Source organism: Salvelinus sp. IW2-2015, linkage group LG6.1 (genome assembly GCF_002910315.2).
Source record: "Salvelinus sp. IW2-2015 linkage group LG6.1, ASM291031v2, whole genome shotgun sequence".
Taxonomy (NCBI): Eukaryota; Metazoa; Chordata; class Actinopteri; order Salmoniformes; family Salmonidae; genus Salvelinus; species Salvelinus sp. IW2-2015.
In genome coordinates, this window is record NC_036845.1 from 18826684 (window position 1) to 18838963 (window position 12280).

Genomic DNA, 12280 nt, shown 5'->3' on the forward strand with positions numbered 1-12280 from the left:
GCCAACCCCATCCGAGTGCTGTGAGTAAACTACACGCCACGTGTGCACACACACACACATATACAACGCACCGCACGCACGCACACTCACACAACACACACACACACACACAGCATCACACACACACACACACACACACACACAACACACACACACGAACACACACACACACACAACACACACACACACACACACACACCCACACACACACACACACACACACACACACACGCTCAATGACCTGTTCCTTATGAACACACATATCCACAAGGTGCACACACACACACATATATACACACACACACACACACACACACACACACACACCACACACACCCACACACACACACACACACACAACACACACACACAGCACACACCACAGCACACACACACACACACACAATGACTGTTCTTATGAACCACATATCCACAGGTGCAACACACAATGCAACATGCCATTTGGAGGGTTCCGAAAGAGTGGGAACTTCACACATATAAAACTCGAACGATAAGCAACCGAAGACAAGCGAAGGACAGCTACTATAAGCATCAGTGGAAAGCTTCTCAAACGTAGATTAGTAGGGAATTTTGCCTTCTATTGGACGACAGGCCAATCTGTCAAAATCCTAACTCTCATTCCTTTCCGCTTAGCTTGAAGTAGTCCAGGATTTGCTCGCCAAGTTTTTGAATGCATTACTTTAATTGGCAGATACACAATGCTGTGCACTGGGTGACCTGTGGGCACACTCATGTTATCATACTTGCTCTCAGTCGCATTTTAAAGATCTTGGATGCCATTATCAATCTTACTAATGTTTGTACCGTCGAGAGGTGAACAGTTACTCACTCTCAAACTCTTAAGGAAGGTTATTTTCATCGAATGATTTTTGTTGAACTCGTAAGCACTCTCTAGAGATACTGGGGGCGTTATCTGAAGTGTGCCCGACTCGAGAACTAACCGCTAACCTATGGTCAAATGCGTGCAGTGAGTGTGCTCCGGTGGACTGCTGTGTGTTGTGTATATGTGGTGTATCGATAATTTATTTGTGACATGTGATGGATGGTGGATGAGTGACTCACCAATCTACAACACACTGCATGGAAGAAGACTACTGGTGTGATGGCAGGTGCGCTAGGAATGGGTGCTAGTTTGCATGGGGGCTTGCGACTCTAGTGCATCCGGAGAGGATATTTGCTGCACGCGTTTTCGATTGCATAGAGATACACGGTGTGTTGACTAGGATTGGATCCTTATCAAAAAAGAAACTTAGGACATGGATGTCGCTTTGCTCGACTGGATTCATCTCATGTTGATGCACTAGGAGGGCGAATGTCCGTGAGTCGATAGATCAAGTCACAAGCTACTTTGCTATACATGTGTGAGTGGTGGGTATATGGGAACCGGAAGACTTTTTGGTGTCAGTGTCGTTGGAGCATGATATGAAAACAATGACTCTTGAATAGACACCGGACAGCAACTCCGGGGATGCGTCTGCCCAGCGTGACGCGAGGTGGGGGTGGCATTGATAAAAGCTGCTCTGTGCGCAGAGACAGGTGGTGTGTGTGTAGTAGCAGGAAAATAAAGTATACTACGCAGATATATATTGGATGGCTCTGTTCCTCCCTCGCAGGTGGAGATATTTTGCAGAGAAAGCTGTAATATATCACTCTAATCACGAAAGTATACCATGATCCCGACTGAGATGTGTGGTCATCACGCTAGAGTTAAATATTGTTTGCTCATTTTTATCACTGTTCAGTATAATTCGAGCGACCTTAAAGGTAGTTCGTGTGAATAGATGTATAAAAATCATCTGTTGTTCTGTAAAAGACAAGTGAATAAAACTCAAAAAACCAGAGAATCAAGCAAGATGAGAAACAAACGAGGAATAAACGTTTGAAAGTACTCTGTTAAGCCAGGGCGTATACTGTCTGGGCTTGACTAACCGCAACTCACAGAGCAAAGATGACCAGGATGTAGTTCGGACGAAGAATCAGGGGATAGGCTGTGAGAGTCCGAGCCAGGGCACGCATGGGTGCGGCGAGTTGGAGATGTAATGATGGATACAAGTTCAATTGAGAAGCAGGATACCAGAGTGCTGATCGTGTGATATTAGTTACGCAGCTCTGCCTCATTGATTGGAGAGATGCTATAATTCTCGCATCACGTGTTTTTTTTTTTTTTTTTGTCAGCTATTGTGCAAGTTGGATGTTGAATTAAACACTCTCTCCTCATGTCTGTCTGTCTGTCTGTCTGTCTGTTCTGTCTGTACTGTCTTGTCTGTCTGTCTGTTCTGTCTGTCTGTCTGTCTGTCTGTCTGTCTGTCTGTCTGTCTGTCCTGTCTGTCCTGTACTGTCTGTCTGTCTGTCTGGCCTTCTGCCTGTTCCTGCCTGCCTGTCTGTCCTCCTCCAGCCCAGCGCATCGGATCACAGGAGCTGCCGCCTGATAGAGAAGAGCGCTGGCACAGCTACACGCCCAACAAAACGGAAAAGAGTGGAGGAGAGAAAAAAGACATGATCCTCTGAAAAGAGTTCGACCAACTTTCTCCCAGACTCCAAAGGCTGGACGTTCGTTGTGTATGTAAGGCCCAAGGTACAATTAGGATGAGCTCAAACAAAGACAGCCATCACACTCTCTCCCCTGACCTTAATATCTCCACTTTTAAGTTATCCCTTGTCCTGCCTCTTCTCTCTTCTGACACCCTCTAAATCGTATGATGCGTGATAGCCCATCGGTTCTCAAACTCCCAGGGTCAAAATAGAGCCCAGTCGGTTCTGCCTCAGAGAGCACGCACGTACATGTGGTAGGTGTGCATTAAGGAGCTATATTTTTACACCAAACGCGTATTGTTCAGCATTTAGTAAGACCAGTATTCCAGTGCCCTTGTTTAGTGACGCTCGCCACAAGTTAAAGGACATTAATCACAAGCGAGCAATGTGCAACGTCCTCTTTCTTTTCTTTGCTTAAGAAATTTAGGATCGTTGAGATTATTCCTATTCAGCTACAGATGTAGGATCTTCATTTGAGACAGGTTTGGTGCGTTACACACAGGAATTAATAATCCTGCAGGCAGGTACATGATTAAACCGGGCATTCATGGACCCTGAAGGATACCCGACCTGATACTAGACTTTATTAGCATCCTTACGCATTGACAATTCTGTTGACATTATTGCTCTCGCTGAGATTGTAGCTCATTTTTTCTTTGGAATTTGCGTAAATTAGGTATTCAACTGGTTGGCGGAATTCGTCATAAAGCGATGAGTAAGAAGCATTCTAGCTAATAAGAACAGGACCATCATTCAAGAGTACTATAAAAGGCTTTCCCCTTATTCTAGAAAAAGTAATGGTAAGCTTAGATTTGTATCACGACTTTGAAATTGTCCTGAGCAATCTGAGATTTCTAATAGTTCTGAAAGCATTTCACACCCAGATAGGAGGAGATATTCATACTGAGAGTGAAGATATAGTGTAAAGTGTGAGATAAGATAAACTCCTATATGTACTCATACTCTAGTATTGACTGGTTCGGCGTATTTATATTCGTCTTCTGCGTAATCAATGATAGAAACACTATCTGGTTACCGATCTCAAATGAAGGTATTACACATACGGCTATGGTGCCGAAGGTGTCACACGTCTGTCATTTGACGAACCGATGAATATTTGTCTGCACTGAGAGAAGACTATCCTAAGCACATACTTAAGCCCGAATGTAGACTTCTTGACCGATGCCTCGCTTCTTCGCCTACTCTCGTTACTGTATTCTTATATCTTCCCTCTTAAATCAGTCTGTGAGCGAGCTGCTCATCATACTACGGTCTCCGTACATCGACACACTTTCTCATACTAGAATTCAAGATTACATACCTGCCTTGGTATTCTTCATAACATATACATGACACACACAGCTACCATTATCAACATTGCACGACACATCACGACTGTGGTCAGGCCTGGCAGAATCACCTCTGGCTCACTAATTTTGACGGAGGTACGAGACCGCAGGTGAAAGCCAGCGACACTATACAGCTCAGCACACACTACAGCACAGCAGAACGACGACCACAGCACAGCACATACACGGAGCATTCACACACACCTCACACACAACCACGACTTACCACACACTATTCACGCAAGCACATTCGCACATGTTTTACCCTAGGTGTTATTTCCACCCCTACTTCTTTGCCACGGTTGATAGTTATTTGTCTGAGATATTACCCTTATTCTATCTTCTACAATTTCATATTTGAGTTCATTATATACGCTCGACGCATGTGTGGGCTTTTCATCTCGTCTGTTGTGGGATGGGGAGAGGAGAGATCAGTCTGACTTATCGCTGTAATCGGCAGCAACTTGGTTAGATTCTCAAGGCTGTTAATCGAAGAGCAGTCAATCTTCTTGCCGATCTGGTCCACGTTGAAATCTCATCCACAGGGCAAGCGTCGAACTGCGCGACAACCGCATCGTCTGAGGTCTTGTGCTGAGCACCACGTGACTGATTGGGTGATGCAGTGATCGGATCTCACCGCGATTGGCACGAGGAGCGTATGTGGTGACGCCTCGTGTCTTCCGAAGGAACAGAGGAGACATCGTCTGACCTTTCGGTTCCATTATTGTCTCATACTAATACGGATACTGCTGCCTTGTGGCTGTCTGTTTTCAACGTTCATGTTCATCTGTGATCTCGCATTATACTCGCCTATGTGTTGTCAAACAATTGCTCTCTGTGCTGGTGACGAAGAGCAGGAACGGTCTAGTGATTCGCTGCAGAGTCGTTTTGTCGATAACAGGAGGGTGTTGCATTTAATATACCCTCACCGTTGCGAATAGAAGTGAAGAAGTTCTCAGCTACAGCTAAGGATGGGAGTGCCAGTCACACCCTTACCGGTCAGTATTAGCCTAGCCCATTCCTCATTAGCGTTCATCAATTCACAACTCCCAGGTCTAACACCTCAGTAGACACTGGTACACGCACGACTTGATACATCAGCATCTGCTACCACGTCAAGTTATCTCCCTGACCAGCGGTGTCTGTTCTTCTACTGGGTGAAGATGCGCAACCTCTCAGGCTATCCTGCATGTCTCGCTCCCTTTGGCTAAGACTCACTAGAGCAGAGGTTCAACCTATTTTGTAGAACCTGCGTACTCCTGTCTATGCTCTCCACTACTTTCTTGTTCGCGTACAGGAGTTAGGTCTCTCGTCACCATTCCGGACCACCAGCTTATTCCGCCTTCCTTCCCATCGGTACTATTTCGGCTCTTTTTCGATTGATTGTTCTCCCACTGACCCATCAGTTGTTGGAAACATCCTACCACATGCTGACCGTGAAACGACGATATACCTTTCTCACACTCCCGGATCAACACACTACCCCGACAACTTCCCTTATTTATTCCTGAATCGGGCCCCAAATCGAGCTTTTCTTGTGCCCTTTCGGAGTTTCCAATTTCTTTTTTCCCACTGATTGACTCGCAGGGCGGACACCCAGCTTAGCACTTCGACGCGGTCACACGTTATGATCGTTCTCTAGTCTTGCGGATCTTCGTAAGTGCTCTATTCATCAACCACCACCCTAACCTGTCACTCTGCGTGTTCTTAGTCAAAGTGGCTCACACCCCTCCGGGGGGTTCTTGGTTATCAAGAGCCATGTTCAGCAGCCAGACACACAAGCCTCCGCCTCATTTCACAATCGACTGTGAAATTGTACTTGACTCCATTCACACCTCGTCCTTAGCTAGGACACTCCACGGGGTAGAAAGGGAGTGAGTGGACAGATTGCCACAGTGTGTAATGTAGACTCATGGTGAGTCCGCTCCATTGTTCTAGTATTCTTAATCTCCAGGTATGTCAATCAAGGGGCGCATCCCTGAGATAGAGATGGGAATCCAGCATCTGCTATACGTCTAGCAGGCCATCTTCTAGAACCTACAGCCCAGATTTATCTCATCCACCCACTATCATCCCTTTTCCATCCTCCATGACCATCCCTATTTTTCACCCCCCATCTACTGTTCTCTATTTCCGCATCTCTTCGTTCTTCCCTCAGGATGTGACACTTCTCCGCTGCTCACATCCCAGCCCTGTCCCTCACATCCACACCATTCCTCTTTGATCGCCCTTTCTCCCTTCATGTCGAGCCCCCCGATTTAATAGCGATATAGCCACAGGGTGGTGCTGAGAGTTTTCTGCTGCTTCACACACCGGGATCACACCACACGCGGCTCCGCCTCCGCAGTATCCGACATCTTCAGTGCGCTTTGTGGTCTTATCTCAAAGATATAGATCAGTTTATGGACCGGAAGCGTGGGAGACTACTTTCTAGAGAGGGTGCGGAGCAAGTTTGGAGCGGATGATTAATCACTTCCATTCCATTGCCCCATCCCCCCTCGCCCAGACGCAGATAATCCGTCTTACAGGGGCCCTGACCTCCTGTCCTGTCGAGGTGGCACAAGTACATTGTGTTCACTTGCCTTTGCTTCTGCTCTTATGACTCCATAAACGCCAATCAATAAGGTGATCGGACCCCCAGTACTTCCAAGGGGTCTCCTCTCGCGGAATACAGACTATGGAACACCAGCTCATTATCACAGTATATACACTAACTTTAGGAATCAAAGTCAATAAATCGCCACTGGGGGATATACAGCTTAAACTAGTAGCTAGCCCGCCGACGTACACAGCTTAATCATACTAAGCAGGTCAGCCAACACACTCGACACACTACCAAACAAACAACAACACCTCTGAGCCCACAACACACACTATTGGTTCAGTCACCCCATGATAGATTTGAACTTGAGGTTACCCAACACACAAAGCGACCACCCTCAACAACTAACTGCCATATACCCACACACACTCACAGACCATGCGAAACGCGAAGGCACAGTCGTATCACTGAGCATCCCAATAGAGCGAGAAAGACGTAAACGACGCTTATATGGGATTTGTGTGTGTGTGCACCTGTGGATGAATGTGTGTTTCAAATAACGCGAGTAGCAGTTCATTGGGTGTGATAGTGATGGTTGGCAGAGAATGTCGACTAGTTGCTGTGTTGTGCCTCTGTAGGGAGTGTGATCGCTAATGTGATGTGCTAGTGCGATAGATGGTGTGATGTGCCTTGTGGTGTGGGTGATAGTGGTGTAGTGGTCTGTGTGGTGTGTGTGCAGATGTAATAAACCTTGTTGTGAGTAGTTGGTAAGTTAGGCGGCAACTTACGAGCATGAGACCATGTAGGTATAGAGGATATACTCTACGTGTTGTTCTCAATTGTAGAAATGTCTACTTATGATGACTTACGATATATACAACGATATGTTCACTAACTAGTAATGACAGTCTTAAATAGCGAGTCCTGCATATATTGTTTCAGCCGATAAAATTAATTGCAGTTTGCGAAACATAGTTTTGAAATTGAGTATGAGTCTTTATGTGTCCGTTGATTTGCCGGTCGAAGACAAAAAGTGGAATGAAAGGCGAAAAAAGTTCTCTAATTGCCACAATAGTACGAGAGGTATTGAATTGAGTGTTTTTTTGTGTGTCATATTGGAAAGAAGAAGCCTTGACGTATTAAGGCTACCCCAAAAATGAATCGATGCTGCGATGTAATTTTATTATATGTGATTTACAAAAAACAAGACTAATGGGTTTGCAAACTCAGGCAGAAAGCACCATTCATGGGGTAGACAAAGAAGTAGTCTTGGGTTGGTATTTTAGAAAAAATGTCCGTTGCTGTGTTCTGGTGTAATAAAACAAAATATTAAAGAACTGTTTGGGCCAATATGACCATCAATTATGGCATTTGAGACAGGAAAAAGAGAGGGAGGGCTTGGCAGGGCGAAGAACACTTCAGTAGCTCCGTTCAACCGAGGGAATAGGAGTGTGTGTCAGGTATAGTCACGGGGGTGGCAGCCTTCATAGTTGTGGGGTGTTTTGCAGCAGGGAGGGGAAAAGTGTAGATTTTGTGACCCTTATTGGTGCAAGTAGCGGGCTTCACAAATAGAGATGTGCAATTTCAGTGATCGAAAGAGATCTTTACAATGGGGTCAGTGAGAAAATGATGATGGGCACTAATGTTTTTGAAGCACAGTTCAATGACATAGCAGGAAAAAAGAGTAAAGCTTAGTTCCACACATCATAATAGATAAATGGGTCCTTCCAACTGGAAGTCGATACAGTTGAGCCCGATGCTGCAGATAGGCAAGTAGTAGAGAATGGATAAAAAGTCACTACTACCAATAGCATTTGGTTGAGCATACAGAAAAAATGGCGAGGCTTAAGGAGACAAACAGTCAGTGTTAATTGGAAGGTGGTCACAATGAAAAGAAGAGAAAAAAACTTGTAAAGTGTAGCTCTGATAGTGTGGTGAGTATGTCGATCGTGCTGTGTGGCTGTGCGCGTGTGCTACGTGATCGTACGTACGCATATTATCTAGCTGTGCTGTGAGCCTACGTGATGAGTGTGGCGCTGCGGGACGTACGAGCACAGCGCTACGGACCACACACGCACAACGTACACACACACACACACACATCACACACACACACACACACACACACACACACACACACACACACACACACACCACACACACACACACACACACACACACACACAGCACACACAACACACACACACACACACACAACCACACACACAACACACACACACACACAACACACACACACACACACAAAACAGACACACTGTAGCATCCCACTGCTTGTGTTCCAAGTGGTGACATCCAAATTACTGCTGAAGCGATTAAAGGTTTGAGAGCTGCTCACTTTCCAAAGATGTGCTCAAATAAACCACCTCCCGCGGAAAATTCCAAAGATCTATTCTTAAAAGAGCTTACAAAAGAGCACAGCAGGACTTAACTTGAACCTAACTTGAGCTTTCTATGCCAACTATGTTGTGTATTCCATTGCTACACAGAGAGGGCACCTCCTTCTACTTCATTGCTACCTGGTGCTCTACCAGTCTGGATTTTGGTAGGATGTTAATAGATGGGGGTGAAGAGTGACAATGGAACTCGACAAACAATGGAAAGATGCCAGGGAAACGCGTGGGAAAGATCCCAATCTCCAATATTTCCCCCCAGCAAAAATGAGTTTGTCTCTTCAATGGGAGTCATGTGTGTATTGTAAATCACATCGAATCTCAGTTTTATTGGGTGTATTTCAGCAATATGTTGAGGTTAAAAATCAGAGTAAAATGCTTGTATGGAGTCAACCCCAATTTATGTTCATGTCACGCCCCCCAATTGATACAGGATAAAAAAACTACTACCGCCGATTTCTGTATGCTAGGCTCATGCTACCAGCTCATACAGCTTCAGTTAGCAGGCACTTCTTCTAAACCGAAACGGGACAACTTTTTAAAATATTAAACAGAGAAAACAGACCAAAATATCCAATCGGACTTTAGTAAATAACGGGATCTGATGAATATGCCTCCTTGTTAGAATCAAAATTTGTTGAATGGAACATCAAATCAAATTGTATTTGTCACATGCGTCGAATACCTTACAGTCAAATGCTTACTTACAAGCCCCTTAACCAACAAATGCAGTTTTAAAGAAAATAGCAAAAAAATAAAATAAAAGTAAGAAGATAAGAATAACAAATGAATTAAAGAGAGTCAGTAAAATAACAATAGCGGGGCCTATAACAGGGGGTAACCGGTACAGAGCCAATGTGCAGGGGCACCGGTGTCCGAGGTAATTGAGGTAATTTATGAACATGTAGGTAGAGTTATTAAAGTGGCGCTAATGCATAATAATAACAGAGAGTAACAGCATTTGATTAGCTGTTCAGGTAGTCTTATGGTTGGGCGGTAGAAGCTGTTTAGAAGCCTCTTGGACCTAGACTTGGAGCTCCGGTACCTTCCCGTTGCCAGAGAGCGGTAGCAAGAGTGAACAGTCCTATGACTTGAGTGGCTGGAGTCTTTGACAATTTTTCGCAGGGAGCCTTCCACTGAACACGCCTGGTTTAGAGTCCTGGATGGCAAGGAAGCTTGACACCGGTGATATTGTACTGGGCCGCACGCACTACCCTCTGTAGTGCCTCGCGGTCCGGAGGCTGAGCAGTTGCCATACCAGGCAGTGATGCAACCGTCAGGATGCTATTCGATGGTGAGCTGTAACCTTTTTGAGGATCTGAGCAACCATGCCAAATCTTTTCTCCTGAGACGGAATAGGTTTTGGTCGTGCCATCTCACGACTGTCTTGGTGTGCTTGGACCCATGTTAGTTTGTTGGTGATTGTGGACGCCGAAGGAATTGAAGGCTCTCAACCTGCTCCGCTACAGCCCGTCAATGAGAATGGGGTTGTTGGCTCGTTCTCTTTCCTGTAGTCCACAATGCATCTCCTTTGTCTTGATCACGTTGAAGGGAGAGGTTGTTGTCCTTTGCACCACACGGTCAGGTCTCTGACCTCCTCCCTATAGGCTGTCTGTGACGAGGCCTAAGTTTGACGATGTTGTCATCGTCAAACTTATGATGGTGTTTGGAGTCGTGCCTGGCGTTCAGTCATGAGTGACGCAAGGGAAGTAACAGGAGGTGGACTGAGCACGTACCCCCCTGAGGGCCCGTGTTTGAGGAATCAAACGTGGCGGATGTGTTTTGTTTCTACCCTTACCACCTGGGGGCGACCCATCAGGAAGTCCAAGGATCCAGTTTCAGAGGGGGAGGTGTTTTAGTCCAGGGTCCTTAGCTTGGTGATGAGGCTTTGAGGGCTGTGGTCATGTCCATCCTGAGGAGATAGACTATGTGTGATGAGTGGTAGGAATGTGCTAGTCTTGTAGTTTCTAGTCCGAGGTTGATGATGATACATGTGTTGATTGATTACAAAAAGAAATTACAATGTTCTGATGGATCATTATTACAGACGATTGAATGAGTCAAGTACATTTCACAGTGATGTAATGACGGAGCATTGTGTGCCTGGCTGTGAACATGGTCTTGATAACCAAGAACCCCGAGGTACATTGATAAAAGCAGAGACAGGTGGTGGATAAAGCATGACCAAAGTATGACTCGTTATTTGGCTTGTTCCTCCCCGAGTGAATATGAAAAATAATGAATCTAGAAAGTAAAAAAGCTGATTGGGTCACCAGATAAAATTGTTTTCATCCATTTTTATATATTTGACGTTAAAAAAACAACATCTGTTGTCTGAAAATCAGAAAATAGCCAGTGGTGTTTAAAAGCCATTTGAAAACTGATAAGGCTGTTGCTAACCAACTCCTGCTGTGACATGGCAGAGTTGGGGAGGTAGGGGATCTGGAGGACCGGGGGCGGATGGGGAGTGGGTAAGGAAAGCTTTAGCAATATAGAGTGCTGTTGTATATGTAGTATAAAGTCTACGTCCGCTCACTGTTTTTCTTTTTTTGTCCAGCTATTGTGCAAAGTTGGATGTGAATTAACACTCTCTCCTCGTGTCTGTCTGTCTGCCTGCCTGTCTGTTTCTCTGTCTGTCCCTACTCCAGCCCAGCGCTCGGCCCAGGAGCTGCCCCTGATAGAGAAGCAGAGCCTGGACAGCTACCCCGCCACGGGGGGAAAGAAGATCCTCCTGAGTGGACACAACTTTCTGCCAGACTCCAAGGTGGTGTTCGTGGAGAAGGCCCAAGGTAAGTTAGGACGCAACAGAGCAGCTACACACTCTATCACTATCTCTCTCTATCGTTCTCTATATATCTGTCTTTCTCTCACACTTTTCCTTAATATCTCACTTTTAATKTATCCCTCTGTCTGCCTCTCTCTCTCTCTCTCTCTCCCTTCATTGCGTTCCCCCGGTCTCCTCCCGTCAAAATAGAGCAGGGTCTGCCAGAGAGCCACATGTGGTGTGCATTAAGGAACTATATTTTTAACCAAACCGTATTTACATTTGTAGAAGTTTCCATTGCCTGTATAGTGACGCTCGCCACAAGTTAAGGAATGAATCACAAGCGGGGCATGTGCAACCTCTCTTTCTTTCTTTGCTTCTCTCTCTCTCTCTTTCACGTCTTTCAAGTTACCTTCGTACAGATGTAGGATCTTAATTTGAGACAGTTTGCTACAACAGGAAAATAATCCTGCAGCAACAGGATTATAATTAATTGACATTTTAGTAGGGGTTGATACATTTTTTGTAAGGGCAAATAGGAAATTACAAACTTTGCATTTCCTGCAACAACAGGATGATCAAATTAAGACATGGCATCTGTACCTCTGTCCCACCATTTCTCCTGTATTTTCTCTCTCTCTCTCTCTCTCTCTCTCTCTCT

General features: G+C 45.3%; 1 pseudogene; it reads left to right on the forward strand.

Annotated features, from left to right (window-relative positions):
- LOC111965266 (nuclear factor of activated T-cells, cytoplasmic 1-like) overlaps window positions 1-12280 on the forward strand; it is a 75122-nt pseudogene that overhangs the window by 35472 nt on the left and 27370 nt on the right.